At 42.8% G+C, this 18,014-nt stretch overlaps 1 protein-coding gene across 1 annotated transcript in view; it reads left to right on the top strand.

Moving 5' to 3' along the window:
- The window catches only part of LOC147012544 (complement C3-like), a 168,174-nt gene that overhangs the window by 43,193 nt on the left and 106,967 nt on the right, over positions 1-18,014 (top strand). The gene's annotated exons all lie outside the window — the stretch shown is intronic.

Genomic DNA, 18,014 nt, shown 5'->3' with positions numbered 1-18,014 from the left:
TCCACCTTGTCAGGAGAAAATGACACAGAGTCCAGGGACAGTTGGCTGCGACTGGGTAAGGTGGGTACACAAAGCGATGGGTTTCAGACACAAGACTTCAAAAAGCGTTAAAGGATGATGACAATACAATCAAGTCAATGTACAGTAGGGCCTAGTAGTGAGGACAATGTCCAGGTATACAAGGGGTCATGAGTTTGAATACAGCATTTGAAGGATTGTAATTCTCAGAGAGTCTCAGAAGAATTTCTATCTTGTCATCAGATTTTCAGTCGGTTCATCAGTACCAACTCAACCAAGCCATTGCTCGACCCCCTCAGATTTCGCTCGAAATGTTCTCCTGTGGGTTTTCGGGTCGGCTGAGTTTTAAAATACCAGTCATTCTTTTTCTTTTTTAATTTTCCCTTTGACTTGTGACCTGGCAAAGCTCAACCTAAAGTGAAAAGGTGTCCTTGGCCAGAAAAGTCACCCGTGGCTCAAATTAGATTCTGCCATCATGTGTAGCACCTTGTCTGGCTCGTAATGAATAGGCCTTTCAACAAAACAATATCAGGAACCCTTAACTCATACTTAGCACATTGCCAGACAAGGGGTAAATGACGAATTTTATTTGAACTACAACCCAACCCTTTACCCTGAAAGGGATTCAGGTTCTAAAACTGTTGGTTTTGCTGAAAGAACCTCAAGGAACAGTCTTCCAAGTTTGTGAAACCTCTGGTCATTTTGGTTTCAAATCAGTGGCAATAATTATTAATCTTGAAACTTTGGATTTAATCACTTTAGTCTGGCAAAACATCTGGTGTGATTCTAGGTGACAACAGCAATCCCTGGAACAGAACAGGCCTCGACACAACTGGAGGTCACTCCATACAAATCATCAGGAGGTCAGCTGCTGCACATCACTCCAAGGAAGTTTCAGACACAACCGGGTATAATTGACTTCCAGATGTTTGTCAAAAATGCACAACCATCATACATCCACTACCTGGTGAGTGAGGTCATACCTATATAACAACAGTTCTTTAGTCGTCATCGATAATGACTCTTTAATCTCTAGTGCTTTCTCCAGAATGCTCCACCAATAAATAATCCTGTTCAAACAGAGGATCCATCACAAAGATCAGAAACAGAACTTAGAAAAGGGCAATGGGTGTGATGCTTCCACAGGTGATCAGCCGAGGTCGAATATTACATTCCGACCGAATATATTACCATACGGCATTGTCTGTGGTGGCATCTGTGGATGTGACTGCTGACATGATCCCATCATTTCGTGTACTTGCCTTCTACCTGGTGTCAACGAAGATGGTTGCTGACTCTGTCCTCGTGTATGTGAAAAAAGACTGCAAAGACGAGGTGTGTATTTATAACACGAGGAGATTGTATATGTATGAACTCGATGTACACCGTCGGACACTTTGAAATTGGACAGCTTTCTGTTCAATGTCAGAGCTACAATTATTGATCAATACGTGCATGTCCGAACACAATGGTACACAATAAATACGGTGATTGTTCAGTCAAAGTGAAATGTAGGAAAATAATGTTATATGATAATCAATGCCATTTAATGACAAACCATGCACTTCATGATCCACACACATCGATGCTAATGTGTATGGGTACCATCACAAACAATCATTTTTAATCCTTCCCCTACACCAGCAATGGTTCCCCAAGTTTTTTTTTTATCCAAGACCTAAAATTTGAAATCCCATTTGCCTCGCCACCCAAATAGTACCGGTAGCTACGAGATCGCCTCGCCACCAAAATGGTACCAGTACCTACGAGATCGCCTCGCCAACAAAATGGTACCGGTACCTACGAGATCGCCTCACCACCAAAATGGTACCGGTACCTACGAGATCGCCTCACCACCCAAATGGTACCAGTACCTACGAGATCGCCTCACCACCAAAATGGTTCTGGTACCTACGAGATCGCCTCGCCACCAAAATGGTACCGGTACCTACGAGATCGCCTCGCCACCAAAATGGTTCTGGTACCTACGAGATCGCCTCACCATCAAAATGGTACCGGTACCTACGAGATCGCCTCGCCACCAAAATGGTTCTGGTACCTACGAGATCGCCTCGCCACCCAAATGGTACCGGTACCTACGAGATCGCCTCGCCACCAAAATTGTTCTGGTACCTACGAGATTTCCTCGCCACCCAAATGGTACCGGTACCTACGAGATCAACTCGCCACTCAAATGGTACCGGTACCTATGAGATCGCCTTGCCACTCAAATGGTACCGGTACCTACGAGATCGCCTCGCCACCCAAATGGTACTGAGTACCTATGAGAGAAATTGTCAGGGAACCCCCTCAAAAACCGGGAATTTGAGGGGGGTTTCTCAAGTTCGAGTCACAACCCTGGGTTTGTGAACCCCTGCCCTTTCGGGTAGGTGAAGGCATGTAGCTGTTGTAGGGTTTGTTTTTCCAATAAGTGCCCCCAATTCTTAATGGAACCCGTGTTTATGAGACCCCAACGAGTACTTAACCACCATTTAGGAGTTTTTTCTTCCATTTTCCTGCCAATTTCCGAGCTGTATCTCGGATCCGGCCTCGACTTTGGGAATGAAATTTTGCATCAACAATGGGAATAAAAGTATACGGGGTTGATGTAAAAAAAAAATTGGCCATGACCTATTTTGAGGTCATGACCAAATTAGACCTTTTAACATTTTCGCCACAAATCAACTAAAGTTTGGCCTATCAGAACGAAATTGCCATATATATATATATATATATATATATATATATATATATATATATATATATATATATATATATATATATATATATACATATATATATATATATATACATATATATAGCCAACAGCAAGATTAATTTATGCTCACCTTCCATCACACTCCTCCGGTTTAAAGGTCAAGTTCAAGGTCAAATCATAGTCTGAAAAAAAAATGCTTTTTTTTGGTCATCCTTGAGTTTTGCCAATGCGGAATCTCAGACCGCTTCGCCTTCCAATATGTTCTTGCATCCTAATAGTGTACCTGCCCTGAAGTCATGTGCCTGATATTTGTTTAGTGTCATTAACCTACTTTTTATGCCTCTGCTGACGAAGTCACCGGTGGCCTTTATGCTTTCGGGTTGTCCATCCGTCCGTCTATCCGTACAAGCTAATTTTCTCCGTTTTCTCTACAACAGCTTATCCGATTCACACAATATTTTCATCATAGGTGCGACGACTCAAACATAATGTTTTAATGATAATTATGACGTCATAGGGCACGTCGCATGGCAGCCATGTTGGAAAAAACTTTGGACCTCTGTATCTCCGAAACCGCTCCATGGGAAAAATTGAAACTTGGCACATGTCAGGCACAGTACCCCGTAGGAAACAAGTGAGTTTTTGATGATGTCATAGGTGGCTTCGTTATGACATCATAATTGCATACGTCGAACGCTTTATCCGATCAGTATAAAATTTTAGAAGGTCATCTCGGTCTGTATGGGGGTAAATATTGATGACTTCATCGGTCCAGATGTTTGGCAACCATATTGTTTTTACCATAAAAACCTTCAAAAATCTTCTGTGAAACAGTTGAACAAATCGAGGCAAAACTTTGCAGGTATGATCGCCTCTCCATGAGGAACAAAAACTTCTCCACCTTGGACGGCAAAGGTCATATTTTTTGGCAGTTATGACTTTTTTTTTGAAAAATTAACATTTTAAGCTCTTTTTCTCCAAAACGGCTTGACAGATCGATGGGAAACTTCACACACATGTTTCCCAAGCCTTGGGGTACCAGGGTGTTCATGAATAATTAATGGATCTCATGGTCTGACAGCCATATTGGATTGAACAAAAATGTTTTTTTTTTATTCTTTCTCTTGAATTGCTTCATCAATAGATGTGAAATGTCACAGTTAAGATCTGGAAGTCATGGGGAATATATATTTTAAATTTCAACCTGATCAGATGCATGGTCTGGCAGCCAGAATTATTTAATTTCAAAAATCTGGGTTCAGGGATTCAAATCAAACTTGGTGCGTGTACATCTGTATAATGATGTAACAATGTGCTGGAAGGCATATCTGACGATGTTGCGACGTTAAAGAGTGCCCTTCTAGTTTTGGATTGTGACCTAATTAACAAAAAAACAACTTTTGATTAAAAAAAACAACACCTCAGAACTTGACTAATTTTCCTCTGATTTTCATGATGTTCAGTTCTATGGATAGGTTGTAGTTGGAGACACATTTTCTTAATTTACAGTTTATTCCTTAATGTTGTGATCACAGATATCTAGTCTAGTTTGTGATTGCAACTGAAGAATTTGTTGTTTAGAGTATATTTATATTGCACTATAATGTATGGAAATGGCAGTGTGTCAATGCAAAGTTATTCATTATGTTGTTTCTTTTTGTGATATATTTGGGTTTTCAACAAGTGTATTCACTGGTTAGTACACAATTGGAAGGGGGGGGGGAGAGGGGAGAGGAATTAAATATTCCATCATACTTGTATAAATAAGCAGGTAGGTTATCAATAGAGTAAATATTGTATTTCAGGAAGTTTTTTATTTATTGACAATGTTGAGGCTCGTATAAAAGCCAGCACACAGAGCACACAACAACGGGAGCAGGAGACGAGAGAGGTGGGAGAGGGAAGCACAAAACAGTGTGGAACAGAGACGAGGAGATATGTGGAAGGGAGAGGGATGGGGCGGGGTACACGGGGTATACAAGATGGACACTACAAGGACTTTCAGGTCCTTACACGACAGGGACTTTCAGGAAGGAAAGCAGGGAATTTGAACGAGGTGGGTTTGGGGGTGGATTAGTGGAGGCAGAAAAGATTATGATTTTGGATGGGGGAAGGCAAGAGGTGGTGGTGAACAGCTGTTTTGAAGACCTGGAGGGAAGAGTGGGATTGAAGAGAGTGTAGGATTTTGTTCCAAAGGCGGAGTAAAAAGAGGAATGAAAGAGTGAAGGTGAGAGGTGATTCGTGATTTTGGTAGTTATACCAGAATGGGGTTGCTGGCAGACCTTGAGCACCCTGCGGAAATATGTGGGGGACATATTGCAGACAGAGCAAGGGGGGAGGGCGAGACCAGAGAGGAGATGATAGAAGGCAGAAAGACCACCGACCTGCCTGCAGTGAGAGAGTAAGAGACCCAAAGACTCTGCCTCATTGCGGGAGATACTGATGATCCGAAATGCCTTGGTTTCCACAGCGTGAAGCCGAGAAAGGCGAGAGGTGGGAGCATCAGCTCAGAGGGCGAGAACAGTACTCCATCAGGCTGCGGATGAAAGCTTTGTATGTGGTCAGGAGCTCAGGTGGGCTGAGGAAGGACTTTTCACAATGGAGGATTCCCAGTCGGCAACTGGCTTTGGAGGCCAGGTTGGAAATGTGGCTTTTGCGGGAAATATAATGGCAGATAGTGAGACCCAGAAACTTGAATGAAAGGACTTCTTCCAGAGGTTTGTTGAGAAAGTAGATGAGGGTGGTTTTCAGATGGTCCTTTTGGAGAGACATAGTGAGATTGCGAGATTTGTCCGGATTGAAAGAATTGTTCCACATGTTGGACCAGTTTGTGATTTTATCCAGATCTGCAGAGAGCGAAGAAGCTGCTGCTTGCCGATCTGAGGGATGACAGATGGTACGGCACAGGGTGGAGTCATCAGCAAAGAGATAAAGAGGATTTTCCCGAGAGTCAGAGAGATCATTGATGAAAACCAGAAAAAGAAGAAGGCCCAGAACGCTGCATTGAGGAACTCCAGCCTGGACAGGAATAGGGGATGAAAGAACTCCATTTAGGGCCACACGTTGGTTGTGACGGGAAAGGAAGTCTGTGAGCCATGAGTGGAGATGGTCTTGGATACCATAGTAAGATAGTTTGGTGAGCAGAACAGGGTGCCAGATCATATCGAAAGCACGAAAGCACATGTCTCGGTGGATGGCTCTGATTTCATATCTGGCATTGAGGACCTCCATCGATTGTTGGGAAAGCAGGAGTAGCATATCCAGGGTAGAATGACCTGGTCTGAATCCAAAATGATGAATGGAAATCAAGCCATTGGAGAAGAGGAAGGATTTAATGTCTGAAGCGATGATGGATTCCATAACCTTGCTGATGATTGGGAGAAGGCTGATTGGTCTGTAGTTGCAGGGATCTGTTTTTGCACCTTTTTATGTAGGGCAGTGATGTTTGCTGATTTCCAAGCAGATGGCAGATGACCTTGAGAAAATGAGAGGGTGAGCAAGAGCAGAGGATCAGGTTTTTAGGACACGTGGGCTGATGCCGTCTGGACCGGTTGCAGAATCTGAGTCGAGGTTTGACAGGGAGCTCTCCACCTTGTCAGGAGAAAAGGACACAGAGTCCAGGGACAGCTTAATGCGACTGGGTAAGGAGGGTATAGAAAGTGATGGGTTCGGGACACAAGATTGAGAAAGCAAACACCGAGTTTAGACATTCAGCTTTATCACGTGTGGAATCAGCAGTGCGGCCATTTGAGGTAAGGGAGGGGATGGAGGGGGAACATACACCAGAAACAGATTTGATTAAACGCCACCAGGATTTTGAGGAGGGAAACAGGTTTGAGAGTTCAGACTTTTGATTGGAAAGATGTTGTTTTCCGGCTCTCCTAAGGGTAGACACCACACTTGTTCTGAGTTTTGTGGAAGAAACTGAAATTTTGCCTTCACTTGGATTTGCCTTCCTTGAGGCGAAGGCAAGTTGTTTCAGGACAACTGCCTTGCCACCAGCTTCAGTGGACCAAGGGCGGGAGGAAGGGTAGTACAACTGAAGAAGAGAGGGGATAAATCTGTGCATGAGAGAGAGAGCAAGTTTCTTTGAAAGAATTCCCAGGAAAAGTTAATGTCGGAGGAAGTAGAGATGGGAGACCAGTCGAGAAGTTTGATGGCTGCTTGAAGTCCCCACCAGTTGGCTTGAGTGAAATGCCAGATCGTCGGAGCTGAGGAAGTTCTCTCATAACAACCAGAGAGTTGTCCACTTTGACAAGCATGTGGCCAGATGAACCGAATGGAACAGAGGAAGAACAGCAGATATTTTCAGGGAAATTGGTCAAATTCAGGTCCAGAAGAGATGGAGTAACGTTGGTTGAGATCCGGGTTGGCGAATTGACCGATTGAGTCAGTCCCAATGAGTCACAGAAGTCGTTTGCTGAAGTGCCATGGCAGGTGAGGAAGGTACCCACATCTACCCAACTGGCATGATGCCAATTGAAGTCACTACATATGACAAAGAGAGAGTTGGGATAAGAGGATAGAAGTTGGTCCATGTTTTTGGATCGTGAGGTGTAAATGGTGTCATCAATGTTTGGTGGATGGAACAACAAACACATATAAACATGAGGTGGGAGTGGAGGGGAAGCCATAGCCAGATGTATTCCTGGGGTTTTGCAGAGAGAGGGCAGTGTATGATGCATGAGGAATAGAGTCTTTTATGAAGAGAGCAACTCTGCCACCAGGATGAGGCTCAGGTCAATCATACTGGAGGAGGGAGTAACCTGGGAGAGATACGAGTGAGTCAGAGACGTCTTGAAGAATGAAAGTTTGTTAAGCAAATTATGTCTGGTATGTTGCTGGCAACCTGTATGGAAAGATCTGTCAGGTTTGAGGGAAGTTACCGGATGTTTGAGGTCCACACTGTTAAGGAAGATGGAGAGGAGGAGGTTTTGGGTGCAGGGGAGGGCAGGGGGAGGGTAGGATGAGGGAGGAGGGTGGGAGGTTGGGTTGAGTTGTTGACAGAGTGTTGGGGATTGCATAAGATCTAGGGGAGAGGGCTGGATGAGGAGAAGAAAAGGCTCGGTGGTGATGAGATGAGGCACAGTGGGGAGTATAAAATAGGGGTCAGAGGGAAGTTGAAGATTGGAGGAGGTGGAGTGATGAGATGGAAGAGAGAGGGCAGGTGAAGGTGGCAGCTTTGTGGATGTGAGGGAGGGCTACTTTGAGAAGGGGGAGTGAGAGGGGAGATTGGAGGGAGAAGGGTGAGGAAGGAGTTTTTGAGAAAGGTGAGAGGGAAGTTGGGAGGCGGAAGTGTGAAGGTTGCTTTGAGAGTGAGGGGTGAGAGGGAGGGGTGAAAGACTTGAGAGCAAAACTTTGAGAGGGAGGGGAGACTATGAGAGCAGGCGCAGCCAAAGGGGTAGGAGGGCGATGGGAGAGGTGGGGAGAGGGGACAGATGAGACTTGGTAGTGGTGTGGTGAAGAAGGGAGCGGGCAAGATTGGAGGGGTGAGGAGAGGGTATAACAGGTGAGGAGTTACGTCGGAGGAGCTAGATTTTAATCTCTGGGGATGAATTGGCACTGAAGTTGGAAAAAAAAAAGACGATTGATGGAACACGAACACGAACATGCTTCGCAAATTGGGATTAAATTTTTTTTTCCAAGTCAGAGATGTGACTCAAGACATTACGTGAGAGACTTTTTACACACGAATTAAAACGAATTACACACGAACGGAGAGGCCGAATTAAAAACAGTCTTTTGAAGAAGAAAGAGAGGAGTGAATATTGATACAATAAAAAGAAATACAAGGGTCAAAGAGGAAGTTGAACCATTTTAAGATTTAGAGATTTGTTTTGTTTTTGATAAAGATTCCGTAAGATTGGTAAAGGAAAGGTTGAAGAAAGAATCCTGAAGGTGTATGGTGATTGTGGGTCAGAAAAAGTAGAAGAAAGATGGTATATCGGCAAAAGAGGAAGGAGGAAGAAGAGTCAGTACAGGAAGTCACGTGGTCATATGGAGTACAAGGTGAGAAAGGAAAATGGTTTTTTTAATGTATATTTTTTTTGCATTTTCAGACATGAAACAGAGGGTAGAGTTGGGAGGGATAGAAGGAGTGTGGAAGGGAAAGTGATCAGCTGCACAAAGCAGTTAATGTAAAATAATTATTTATTCATAGTTATCAGAAATATTTTATGAATCTTCTGGCCAAATGGGAGTGAGCATGGGAGAGGTAGAAAGAACAACCGGAGGCTAAAACATCATGGAGAAAATTAAAATGAGAAGGTTTAGATGGATTGGGCACGTGTGGGTATGGAAAACGTCACAAAAAGAGTGATACACTGGAAGGCTAAAAATCAAATGAGGGTTCGATGGCCAAGAGAGACCTGGACGTGGTGCCTTATGCTGTAAAAGTTACTGAGGGAGCTGGAAACCGCCGACATGGCGATCAATCAGTGGGCCCAAGGCAGATGGAAACGGTGCAAGTTTCTCGAGAGGCTCCATGTACATTGAAGCATGACAACATCTTCAGGAATCAATTAAGGAAGTATTGTGATGAAAGTATAGGGAACGGTGGTAAGCACAGAAAAAACAGAAAATTATTCACAGTACAGTAATATTGTTGTGGATTTGGAAACCTTGTGCACACAAACAAACAGCAGTCCCTCAGCTTAGTTATTTCGATAAGTGTGTGTTTCTAGTTAGGGCCCCCTCTACCTGTGTCTAATGGGAATTAAATACATGCGCTGCGAAGTTATTTTGATCGGATTTTTTACTTCAACAACAACGCCTGCTCGAGGAATCGTCCGCGCTGTTCGCGAGCTCATAAAGCGCTTCGTTCTGGCCTGGCGCCAAATAAGGGTATGCGTCATTATGCGCCCAATGAGGGACGCGCGTGCAAAGCCGAGGCGTTCGGCCATTGGAAAGCCAGCGCGGGATACTGTTATTCCTCTTCCTGTTGGAGGCGGCGGTCCTTTGCAAGGGGGTGGAGCCTCGACACGCGGTCCGCCCAATGAGAGCAGGCCACGATGAGCGGACTGCGCCCGAGAAGGACTAGGAAAGAGAACAAAAATATTAGCGTCTGGTCTGCTGGAGCGCTGGTCGCATCTCGCTGGCGCTGGGCTGGTCGCATCTCGACGCCGTTCTGGTTCTCTCGTCTCGTCGAAGACCGCACGAGGCGGGAAGGTCCCTTTATCTTTCTGGGTATCTGTGTGTGCGTGTGTGTGTCCGTGGGTCCCCGTCTTTCAGTAGAAACTGGATAAGTGCTTTTGCTGTACATTGCATTTCATTTCTTATAGTCGGTTTAACTCTGCTCTTATGTGTTCCTTCCCTACACTATTGCAAATAAATATCCATTTGTTGAATGTTTCAGCTCATTTCTGTCCTTTCCTGCATTGGCTTAGCACGGTGCGTGTTGGGAGAATTAAAAAGGCTGTTGTTGCCGTGAGTTGTTTATTTGGACCGACGGGACCTCGGTAACCATCCACTCGGGTTACGCATGGGTCGAGCACGGTTACCGCTCGTCCCGTTCGAGCTCCGTCGAGGGTGTGGACTCATCAGTAGCTCGCCACGTGGGCCTCTAGGTATTTTGAAGATTGGCAAATAACCCTGTACCACGTGGTTGAATTATTGACGATTCACGGTCCTGTAAGGGACCCGTACCTTCGGAGTTATCCGTGCGTAACGATCTGAATTCCGGGTGTTCGGTGGAGTCGACTCTACTGCTCCACCTAGCGGTCGTGCTCGCAGCCGATACCCGGCCCACAACAATATAGACTATTCTCCAAAAACAAAAACAGAAAATATTGATCATATTAAGTTTGAAGCCATCAACTGCACAAAACAGTCAATGTAAAATAAATACATCCCTCAGACTTTAATTAAAGCTGAGGGACCCATAAAAACTAGCAAGGTTCCAAGATACATCCAGAAGGGCACTCTTCAACATTGCGATGTCACCAGATATGCCTCCGCCCACATAAAGAATATGGCTGCCGAAGCACGTGACTGATGATGTCATAAATTCCCCCCCCCCCCCAATACAATTTAGCCATAGATGACCTTCAAACATTTTCATACTGATCAAATAAAGGATTTGCTACAGTGATAACGTCATAACTAAGCCACCTATGACATCATTAAAAAAATCACACTTATTCCCCATGTGGAGTACTTGCCATGTGCCAAGTTTCGTTTTTTTCCATGGAGCGGTTTCGGAGATGCAGCAGTCCAAAGTTTTTCCGTTTTTCCAACATAGCTGCCACAACACATGACCTATGATGTCATAATTATCACTAAAGCAGTCTGCATGAGTAGTTTAACTTCTGGTGAAAATTTCCTGTCGATCTGATAAGCGGTTGCAGAGAAAACAGAGAAATTTTACATGGATGGACATACGTACAGACGTCTGTACGTACATACGGATGGACAACCCAAAAACATAATGCCGCCGGTGACTTTGTCAGCAGAGACATAAAAAACCTTTATTGGCAGTGAAAGAGAGAAGCAGAGATAGATATAACAGTATAAATAGGAAGAAAAAATTAAAATGCAATGACAAGTCGAGAAAGTCATGAGAAGTAAAATAAGAAAAATCCAACAAAACGGAAAATATATTTTCCAGTCATCACATATGAACAGATGTGGAAGGATGAATCTCATAATAATAAATGTAACTGTGTGTTTCAGTCAGTCAGTCAGTCGTTGTGTGTCAGTGTGTCTCCTCCATAACTCCAAAACCATAAATCTAACAGCCTGAAACTTTTCATGCCTACTAAGAGATCTTCAAGGTAGTGCACATGTGAAAAGTGGGTGTTTGGGGTTAATTAAAACACCCCTTTTGAAGATAATTAACAGCCTTATTTAATTTTTTCCTTTATCGAGGCTCATCCTTGGTCACCTCACTGTCCCTCGCTGGGGTCTCAATTCACCATGTTTTGTTGGGCCTGCTCAACCATACTTCGACTTGGAACAGGCTGCAATGGTTTCTAAATGATAAAGTTTTCTTATTCACTTTCTCACTCATGATCGAATGCCTGATCATCATAACTATTAATCGCTGGATACATTGCAATGCTTATAAACGCCCAGAGATGCCAGCGTTCATGACTATTTCATATCCGCACATGCCATAACCTCGAGAATCGCTTAAACTAAGCTGAATTACAAAATTTAACTTCCAGAATTCAACTTGGCAGCAAGTTCCGACTGCTAAAAAATAAACTGTTCATTTGTCTAATTCGGACATTGACATTTCTGGTGTCTCCGGGTGCATGGTGTTTATATGACCTATCAGCGTTGGCTAATCCTTTGCCAAGCCAGCTGTTCCTTATGAACCATTTCATTGGAGAGCTTGCTTGAGTGCTTAAGCAACTTGGCAAGCGCTCTAAAAGCTGCTTGGTTGTTCATTTGCAAGCCATGGCCAAACATGGCAGAAGTATTCATTCACACTGTCACTGAATATAACGATCGACCTGAATAAAGTTCAGCCTGAATTTCAGTTCAGGTCCCACTGACCTGTATTTGTCCCTGCGTTATCATGCAGTGCCTTGGCCTGCATGATAACGTTCCATCTGCTTTCGTTATACGACCCGTCATTTCGACATAGATAGATAGATACATAAAAATACTTACACGTTTTGTTTTTTAAAAGTTTCTTCAACCGTTTTGTTGGAGTGCATGCTTGAGTGCTTAAGCCACTTGGCGAGTGCTCTACCAGCTTCGATCTCTGCACACCTCCATGGTGATACTACAGCTCGGTTCTCCATGTGGACATCTCCAGAGTTAGGAAGGCAAAATAAATGAGATGATTACAAAGAGTAAAAAATGTTTTCAGTGGTTACAAAGCAATGAATCGCTACATCACGGCACGATAGCCAAGAGGTACGCACGCTCACTCTCAGCTGTCTGGCCTGGGTTTGAATTTTAACCCAGCTCTAAGCTGTCATCGCGATATTTCACAGGCAGGGTGATTCATCAATGTTTGTGCTGTTTTTCGGATAGACATTAAACTGGGCTTCCCCTTCATCCCTCCCCCACCCCCATCCTCTCTCTCCCCTCCTCCCTCCTCTCTTTCCCCCTCCATGCTTTCTCTCCCCCCCCCTCCCCCTTTCCCCCTCCCCTTAATATTCCAGTCAGTGAAGTGACGGGTTGTATTTGCTAGTTTAGGAATAAATTATTCCATCCAGAGTTCCAAACTACTCCCAAAAAGAGTGATAATTTTCATAACCAACTGAGTTTATAAAAGGATCATCAGCCAGATTATCCCAGAACAGTTATTTGATTAAGTAGTTTGCAGAACTCAAGGATCATGTGAGAGTTAAATGACAAAGGGTGACAGCAAAGAGGAACTAAAGGCATGCAGGGAATGGATTAAATGGTCAGTGGATGTAGAAAACGTTGGCGTCACATTTGAGCAGTTGTCTCACGATACTATGACCCCAAGTCAGAATCCCATGAACAACACTCATTGTACTTATCCCCAGTTTATTGGTAGAATCTCTTTCATCATCTTGAGATATTATTGTTGCCAAGCTGCTCATCTTATGGTATTGCCTCATTATGAGATCAGGTCTGCATTGTATGTTGCCCTTCAGTTCATAATTACTCCAGATCATAATGATCTGAGACCAGGGGAAATGCTGGATTTGAAACTCAAAGGAGCACCACTTTCACGAGTTGCACTGGTCGCTGTGGATCAGGCTGCCTACCTACTCAACAGCAAGAACCGCCTGCGAGCAGAGGAGGTAATGCAGTTATTGCATCACACACTATGCAGTTGTATAATTTATAAACATCAGGGAACATTGTGCTGTCCATATAAAGATGCGGTTGCTTGACAAGTAGCATAAGCTGTAGCTCCCCCATGTTGAGGTGTGCTCGAGCTCCTCCAATTCCACCTAATGGAGTGTTGTTACACTAGAGCTATAGCACAAGCTCAGGCCATGGTTCGAGATAGAGTGATGATACAGAAAATGCAGCAAGAAAAAAATTGATAGGAAATTACAACTGACCCTTTGGGTCAGACTACTGCCAGAGATTTGACCATGTGTAAAGGAGAATACTTTGTGACCGTGCAGGTATGGCAGAGTTTGGAGCACAAGGACATTGGTTGCACTCACGGCAGTGGAGCAAACACTGAGGAAGTCTTTCATGGGGCTGGTGTAGTCTTCGTGTCCACACAGGGTAACCCTGCAACCCATCGTGAAGGTACATTTCTGAATGTACTGAATCTGTTGAGTGAGACTGAATCGTTCACATTTCTGATGAACATTTCTTCCTTCATTCCATTCTATTTCTCCCCCACACCCCTCCTCTGGATTCCTCTTTATCTTCTCTCTCTACCTCCTCAACACCACTGGTCTTCACAGCAGCAAATTTTTCAGCTCCTTCTCAAAACCCATCCTGTTTTGAGATTTTTACCTTGTCTTCCTTCCTGTGCAGTGGCTCATAGAGAACCTGGAGCCCATTATAATTGTTAATAATCAAATTCAGGTGACGATTCAGCTTGAATTTTTGTTTTTATTAAAATAGTATCTATCCCCATGGAAGAGTGAGACAATAGAAGAAAGGTTACAACACAACAAGATAGAAACGGGAGGACACAGGACATGCAATTTGATGAATTAGAAAACGATGGGGGTGGGGGTCAGGGGAAGCATTTAGGCAAAGGGTGTGAAGAGCGTTAATTGAGGTAAAGAAAATCATGGGTAGGGATGGGAAACAACATACATGCAACCTTGAAATCCTGGAAGGAAGAGTGGAGTTGAAACCCGTCAGGAAGCCTGTTCCACATGCATGAGGAATAAAAAGGAAAATGAAGTGGATGTGAACATGAAGACAGGATTTTGAAGAATTAATTAATTGACGGTTATTCGAAGAATATGTGCATGCTGTAGGAACAAAAAGGTAGCACAAAGAGCAGAGGCAGCAAGAACATAAAGGAGGTGGTCGAAGAGAGAGAGACAGAGACAGAGACAGAGACACACAGACTTTTGAATCTTTTTATTACAAAACAATATAATGTATATATATATATATATATATATATATATATATATATATATATATATATATATATATATATATATATATATATGTGTGCCAGTCAGTAAAAACATACTATTTAGTAGCAGTACATTAATACTTACAACAATACAATGTAAACAATAAATACTCAAAACTCAATAATACATTCCAAATCGATCAAAACAACAAAACTACAGGGATATCAATAAATTGTTCTCATGAACTTTGCAAATCCCCTCATGACACCAAGACTTCTTAAAGTCATCAACACTCTTTTCACTTTTCGAAAAACAAAATTCAAGTTTCAGTCTTGCTGTTATTAAAGCATTGAAAAAAAACATAACATTGCACATCACAATCAGCTTTCCTTTCAATTTCTCCTTCCTCGATAAATAAATCGCCATTTTTGCTGTGGCTACTAAAAACAAAAATAATGAGTTTACTTGTTCTTTCCACCCGAAAATAAACAATCTTTGTGAGAAGGTAATTTGTATCTTTTTTGCCATGTGGTTCAGCCATTGAACTAATGGCACAAGCTTTGTACAGTCAACATATGCATGGAACAAATCCTCTGTACAAATACAGAAAGAGCAGCACCCGGATATGGGAGAAAAATTATTAAACAACTTATTCGAAGGAATAACCCAATGTGCTAGTCGTCACTGTAAATCTCCAGTCCTTTTAGCAACCAGCTTACTATAGAATGAGTTCCATATAGGCTCAGATTGGAGTCCTTCCGGCATTAGTCTTTTCCATCTGGCCACTCCATTCAATGGAGAGTCCTCAAGTAGGACTCGAGTTGACAGTCTATATTGGTCCTTACTGCTATATTTCTGGAAAAAAAATTCCTAAGTTATTGGGGGGTAAATTTCTGTGACTCTGTTGTACAATTAACCCAGGAAACCCGAAGTCATTTGTTGTCACAAACCTTTCTTGAGTCCATTTTAGTTCAAGTTGAGAACTTTTTTTTCACAATTTCTCTTAGGATTTTGCTGATCGTCCTATTTGACCATATTCTTGTCATATCTGCTATCTCTGGCACTGTTTTCCACCCCATTTCGGAATCATGGTGGAGGTGTACTATTTTGATTATGCCTGCTGCAATAAAGTGTTGATAAAGGTCACTGCTTCTAGGAATTGCAGGAAACAATGGGTTTGTAAAATAGGGGTTCTTCCACAAACATGTTTGTAGCATAAGTTCCCTGCTGGCGACTTACCGAAAGGCTCTGCCAAGCATTCAAAAGACTCTGATAAAATGTTGAAAGATGAGATATATCGACATGCTGGAGTTTGATCAAGAAGAGTTCAAGGCTGTAACCGATCCCACTTGCTTGCTGCAAGATGTGACGGGCCAGAAGTCGGCTAAGCAGCTGTTCCTCATGCATCAACATCTGAGTGGAGCACAGCCCAAAAGCCATTATGCGGCTTTTCATGTCGACAAGTCCTTGGCCACCTTCAGCCAAATGACGGCATATAACATTTGGCTGTAACCAGTGAAAATCACTCCAGAAAAAAATCAACCAGTAGCCTTTAAACAGCCTTCAGTAGCACTTCCGGTGGTTGGAGGCAGATAAACTTATGCCACAAAGATGAGGCAACCAGATTATTTACAATTAGAACCCTAGCTCTGTAGGAAAGGCAGGGTAAGGCTCTCTTTCATAGTCCTAATCTTTTTTTTAACATGTTCAACCATCCCATCCCAATTTTGAAGGACATAGAGTGGGGATCCCAAGAACACGACGAAATATTTGACTCCCTCTTCCACCCATTTTAACTTTGAAGGCAAATGCACCCGTGGTACTAACCGTGTCCCCAGCAGATTGTTTTTAAGACTGGAAACCCATAAGGCTTTACTCTTGTTCCAGTTACAGTTCAACGAAGATGCCAAGCAAAAGAGATTTAAACACTTAACAAATGCAGAGATATCATTGTCATTCTTAATGACCACAGCGACATCATCTGCATAAGCTGATACAACTATCGAAGGAATCCCTGTGGATACAGTTACTCCTGAATATAATTAGAAGTGGTTCTATAACCAAGGAGAATAATCCAGAAATGGGGCACCCTTGCCTCACCCCTCTCTGTACTTGTATAGGAGAGACGAGCTCATTATTAATTTTAAAAATACTAAATATGTTGCTGTACAGTAAGGATACATAGGCTCTAAAATTGGTACCAAGACCACATGCTTCCAACACATAATGCAAAAACACATGATCAACACTATTAAATGCCTTTTCTAAGTCAAGGAATATTATCCCAAATTATTTTTCCATGGAATCACACACCAACAAATCTCTGATCAAAAAAATATTATCATAAATTGATCTGTTCAGGATACAGTAGTTCTGATCAGAGTGGACAAGATCACCAATTAACGTCTTCAAGCGACTGGCCAACACTTTTGACAATATTTTGTAGTCCGTACATAATACTGAGACCGGTTACAAGTTCTTCAACTGCGTAAGTCTCCAGTCTTTGGGAGAAGAGACACCACCGCTCTTCTAAAACTTAGAGGCAGTTCTCCATTTACCAAAGATGATTCCAGGACATTCAATAACTCAGGGCCCAAAAGGTCCCAAAAAGCCAAGAACAACTCTGCCGATAAGCCGTCAATTCCAGGCGCTTTCCCCGAGTTCAATCCAGCAAGGGCCTGCGTTATCTCAGGCAATGTGATTGGTGAGTCCAAGCTTAGGCGCTGGGGCTCAGTGATGGAAGGAAAGTGAGAAGTTAAAAGTTCCATAGTTTGTTCACAAACAGTATGTTTTGCATAAATTTTTGAAAAATAATCTATAATGCACAAACGTACATCACTGGAGTTAACAACAATGTTTCCTCTTGAGTCAAGCAAAGAAAAAACGGTCTTTTGTGATTTGTTGACAAAATCCATTTGGAAAAAGGATTTGCTGGGAGTATCTAAAACCTTGATGTTGTTTATCCTTCATCTGATTAACATCCCTGCTGCTTTCTCTTGTGTCAGTTCTCACAATTGGGTCCTCTTTTCAACTAATATCCTTTGGTCTCTCCTGTTTCCATATCTGGCCACTTTACTCTCTAACTGTATGATATCAGCTTCAAACAGAGCCATCGTATTTTTAACATTGGTAACATTTGAAACAAAATGCTGACAAAACACTCTAATCTGTGCTTTTATGTTGTCCCACCATAACTCTAATGAAGAAAAAGAGGCTTTTGTTGAGAGTTGGATAGCCCAAAAGGTATGGAAGCCTTTTTTAAACAAAGTATCTTCAAGAAGATTGGTGTT

The sequence above is a fragment of the Eptatretus burgeri genome, chromosome 14 (genome assembly GCF_056783735.1).
Source record: "Eptatretus burgeri isolate ZD-2024b chromosome 14, Ebu_testis_v1, whole genome shotgun sequence".
Taxonomy (NCBI): Eukaryota; Metazoa; Chordata; class Myxini; order Myxiniformes; family Myxinidae; genus Eptatretus; species Eptatretus burgeri.
This window is presented reverse-complemented; position numbering and strand designations above follow the sequence as displayed.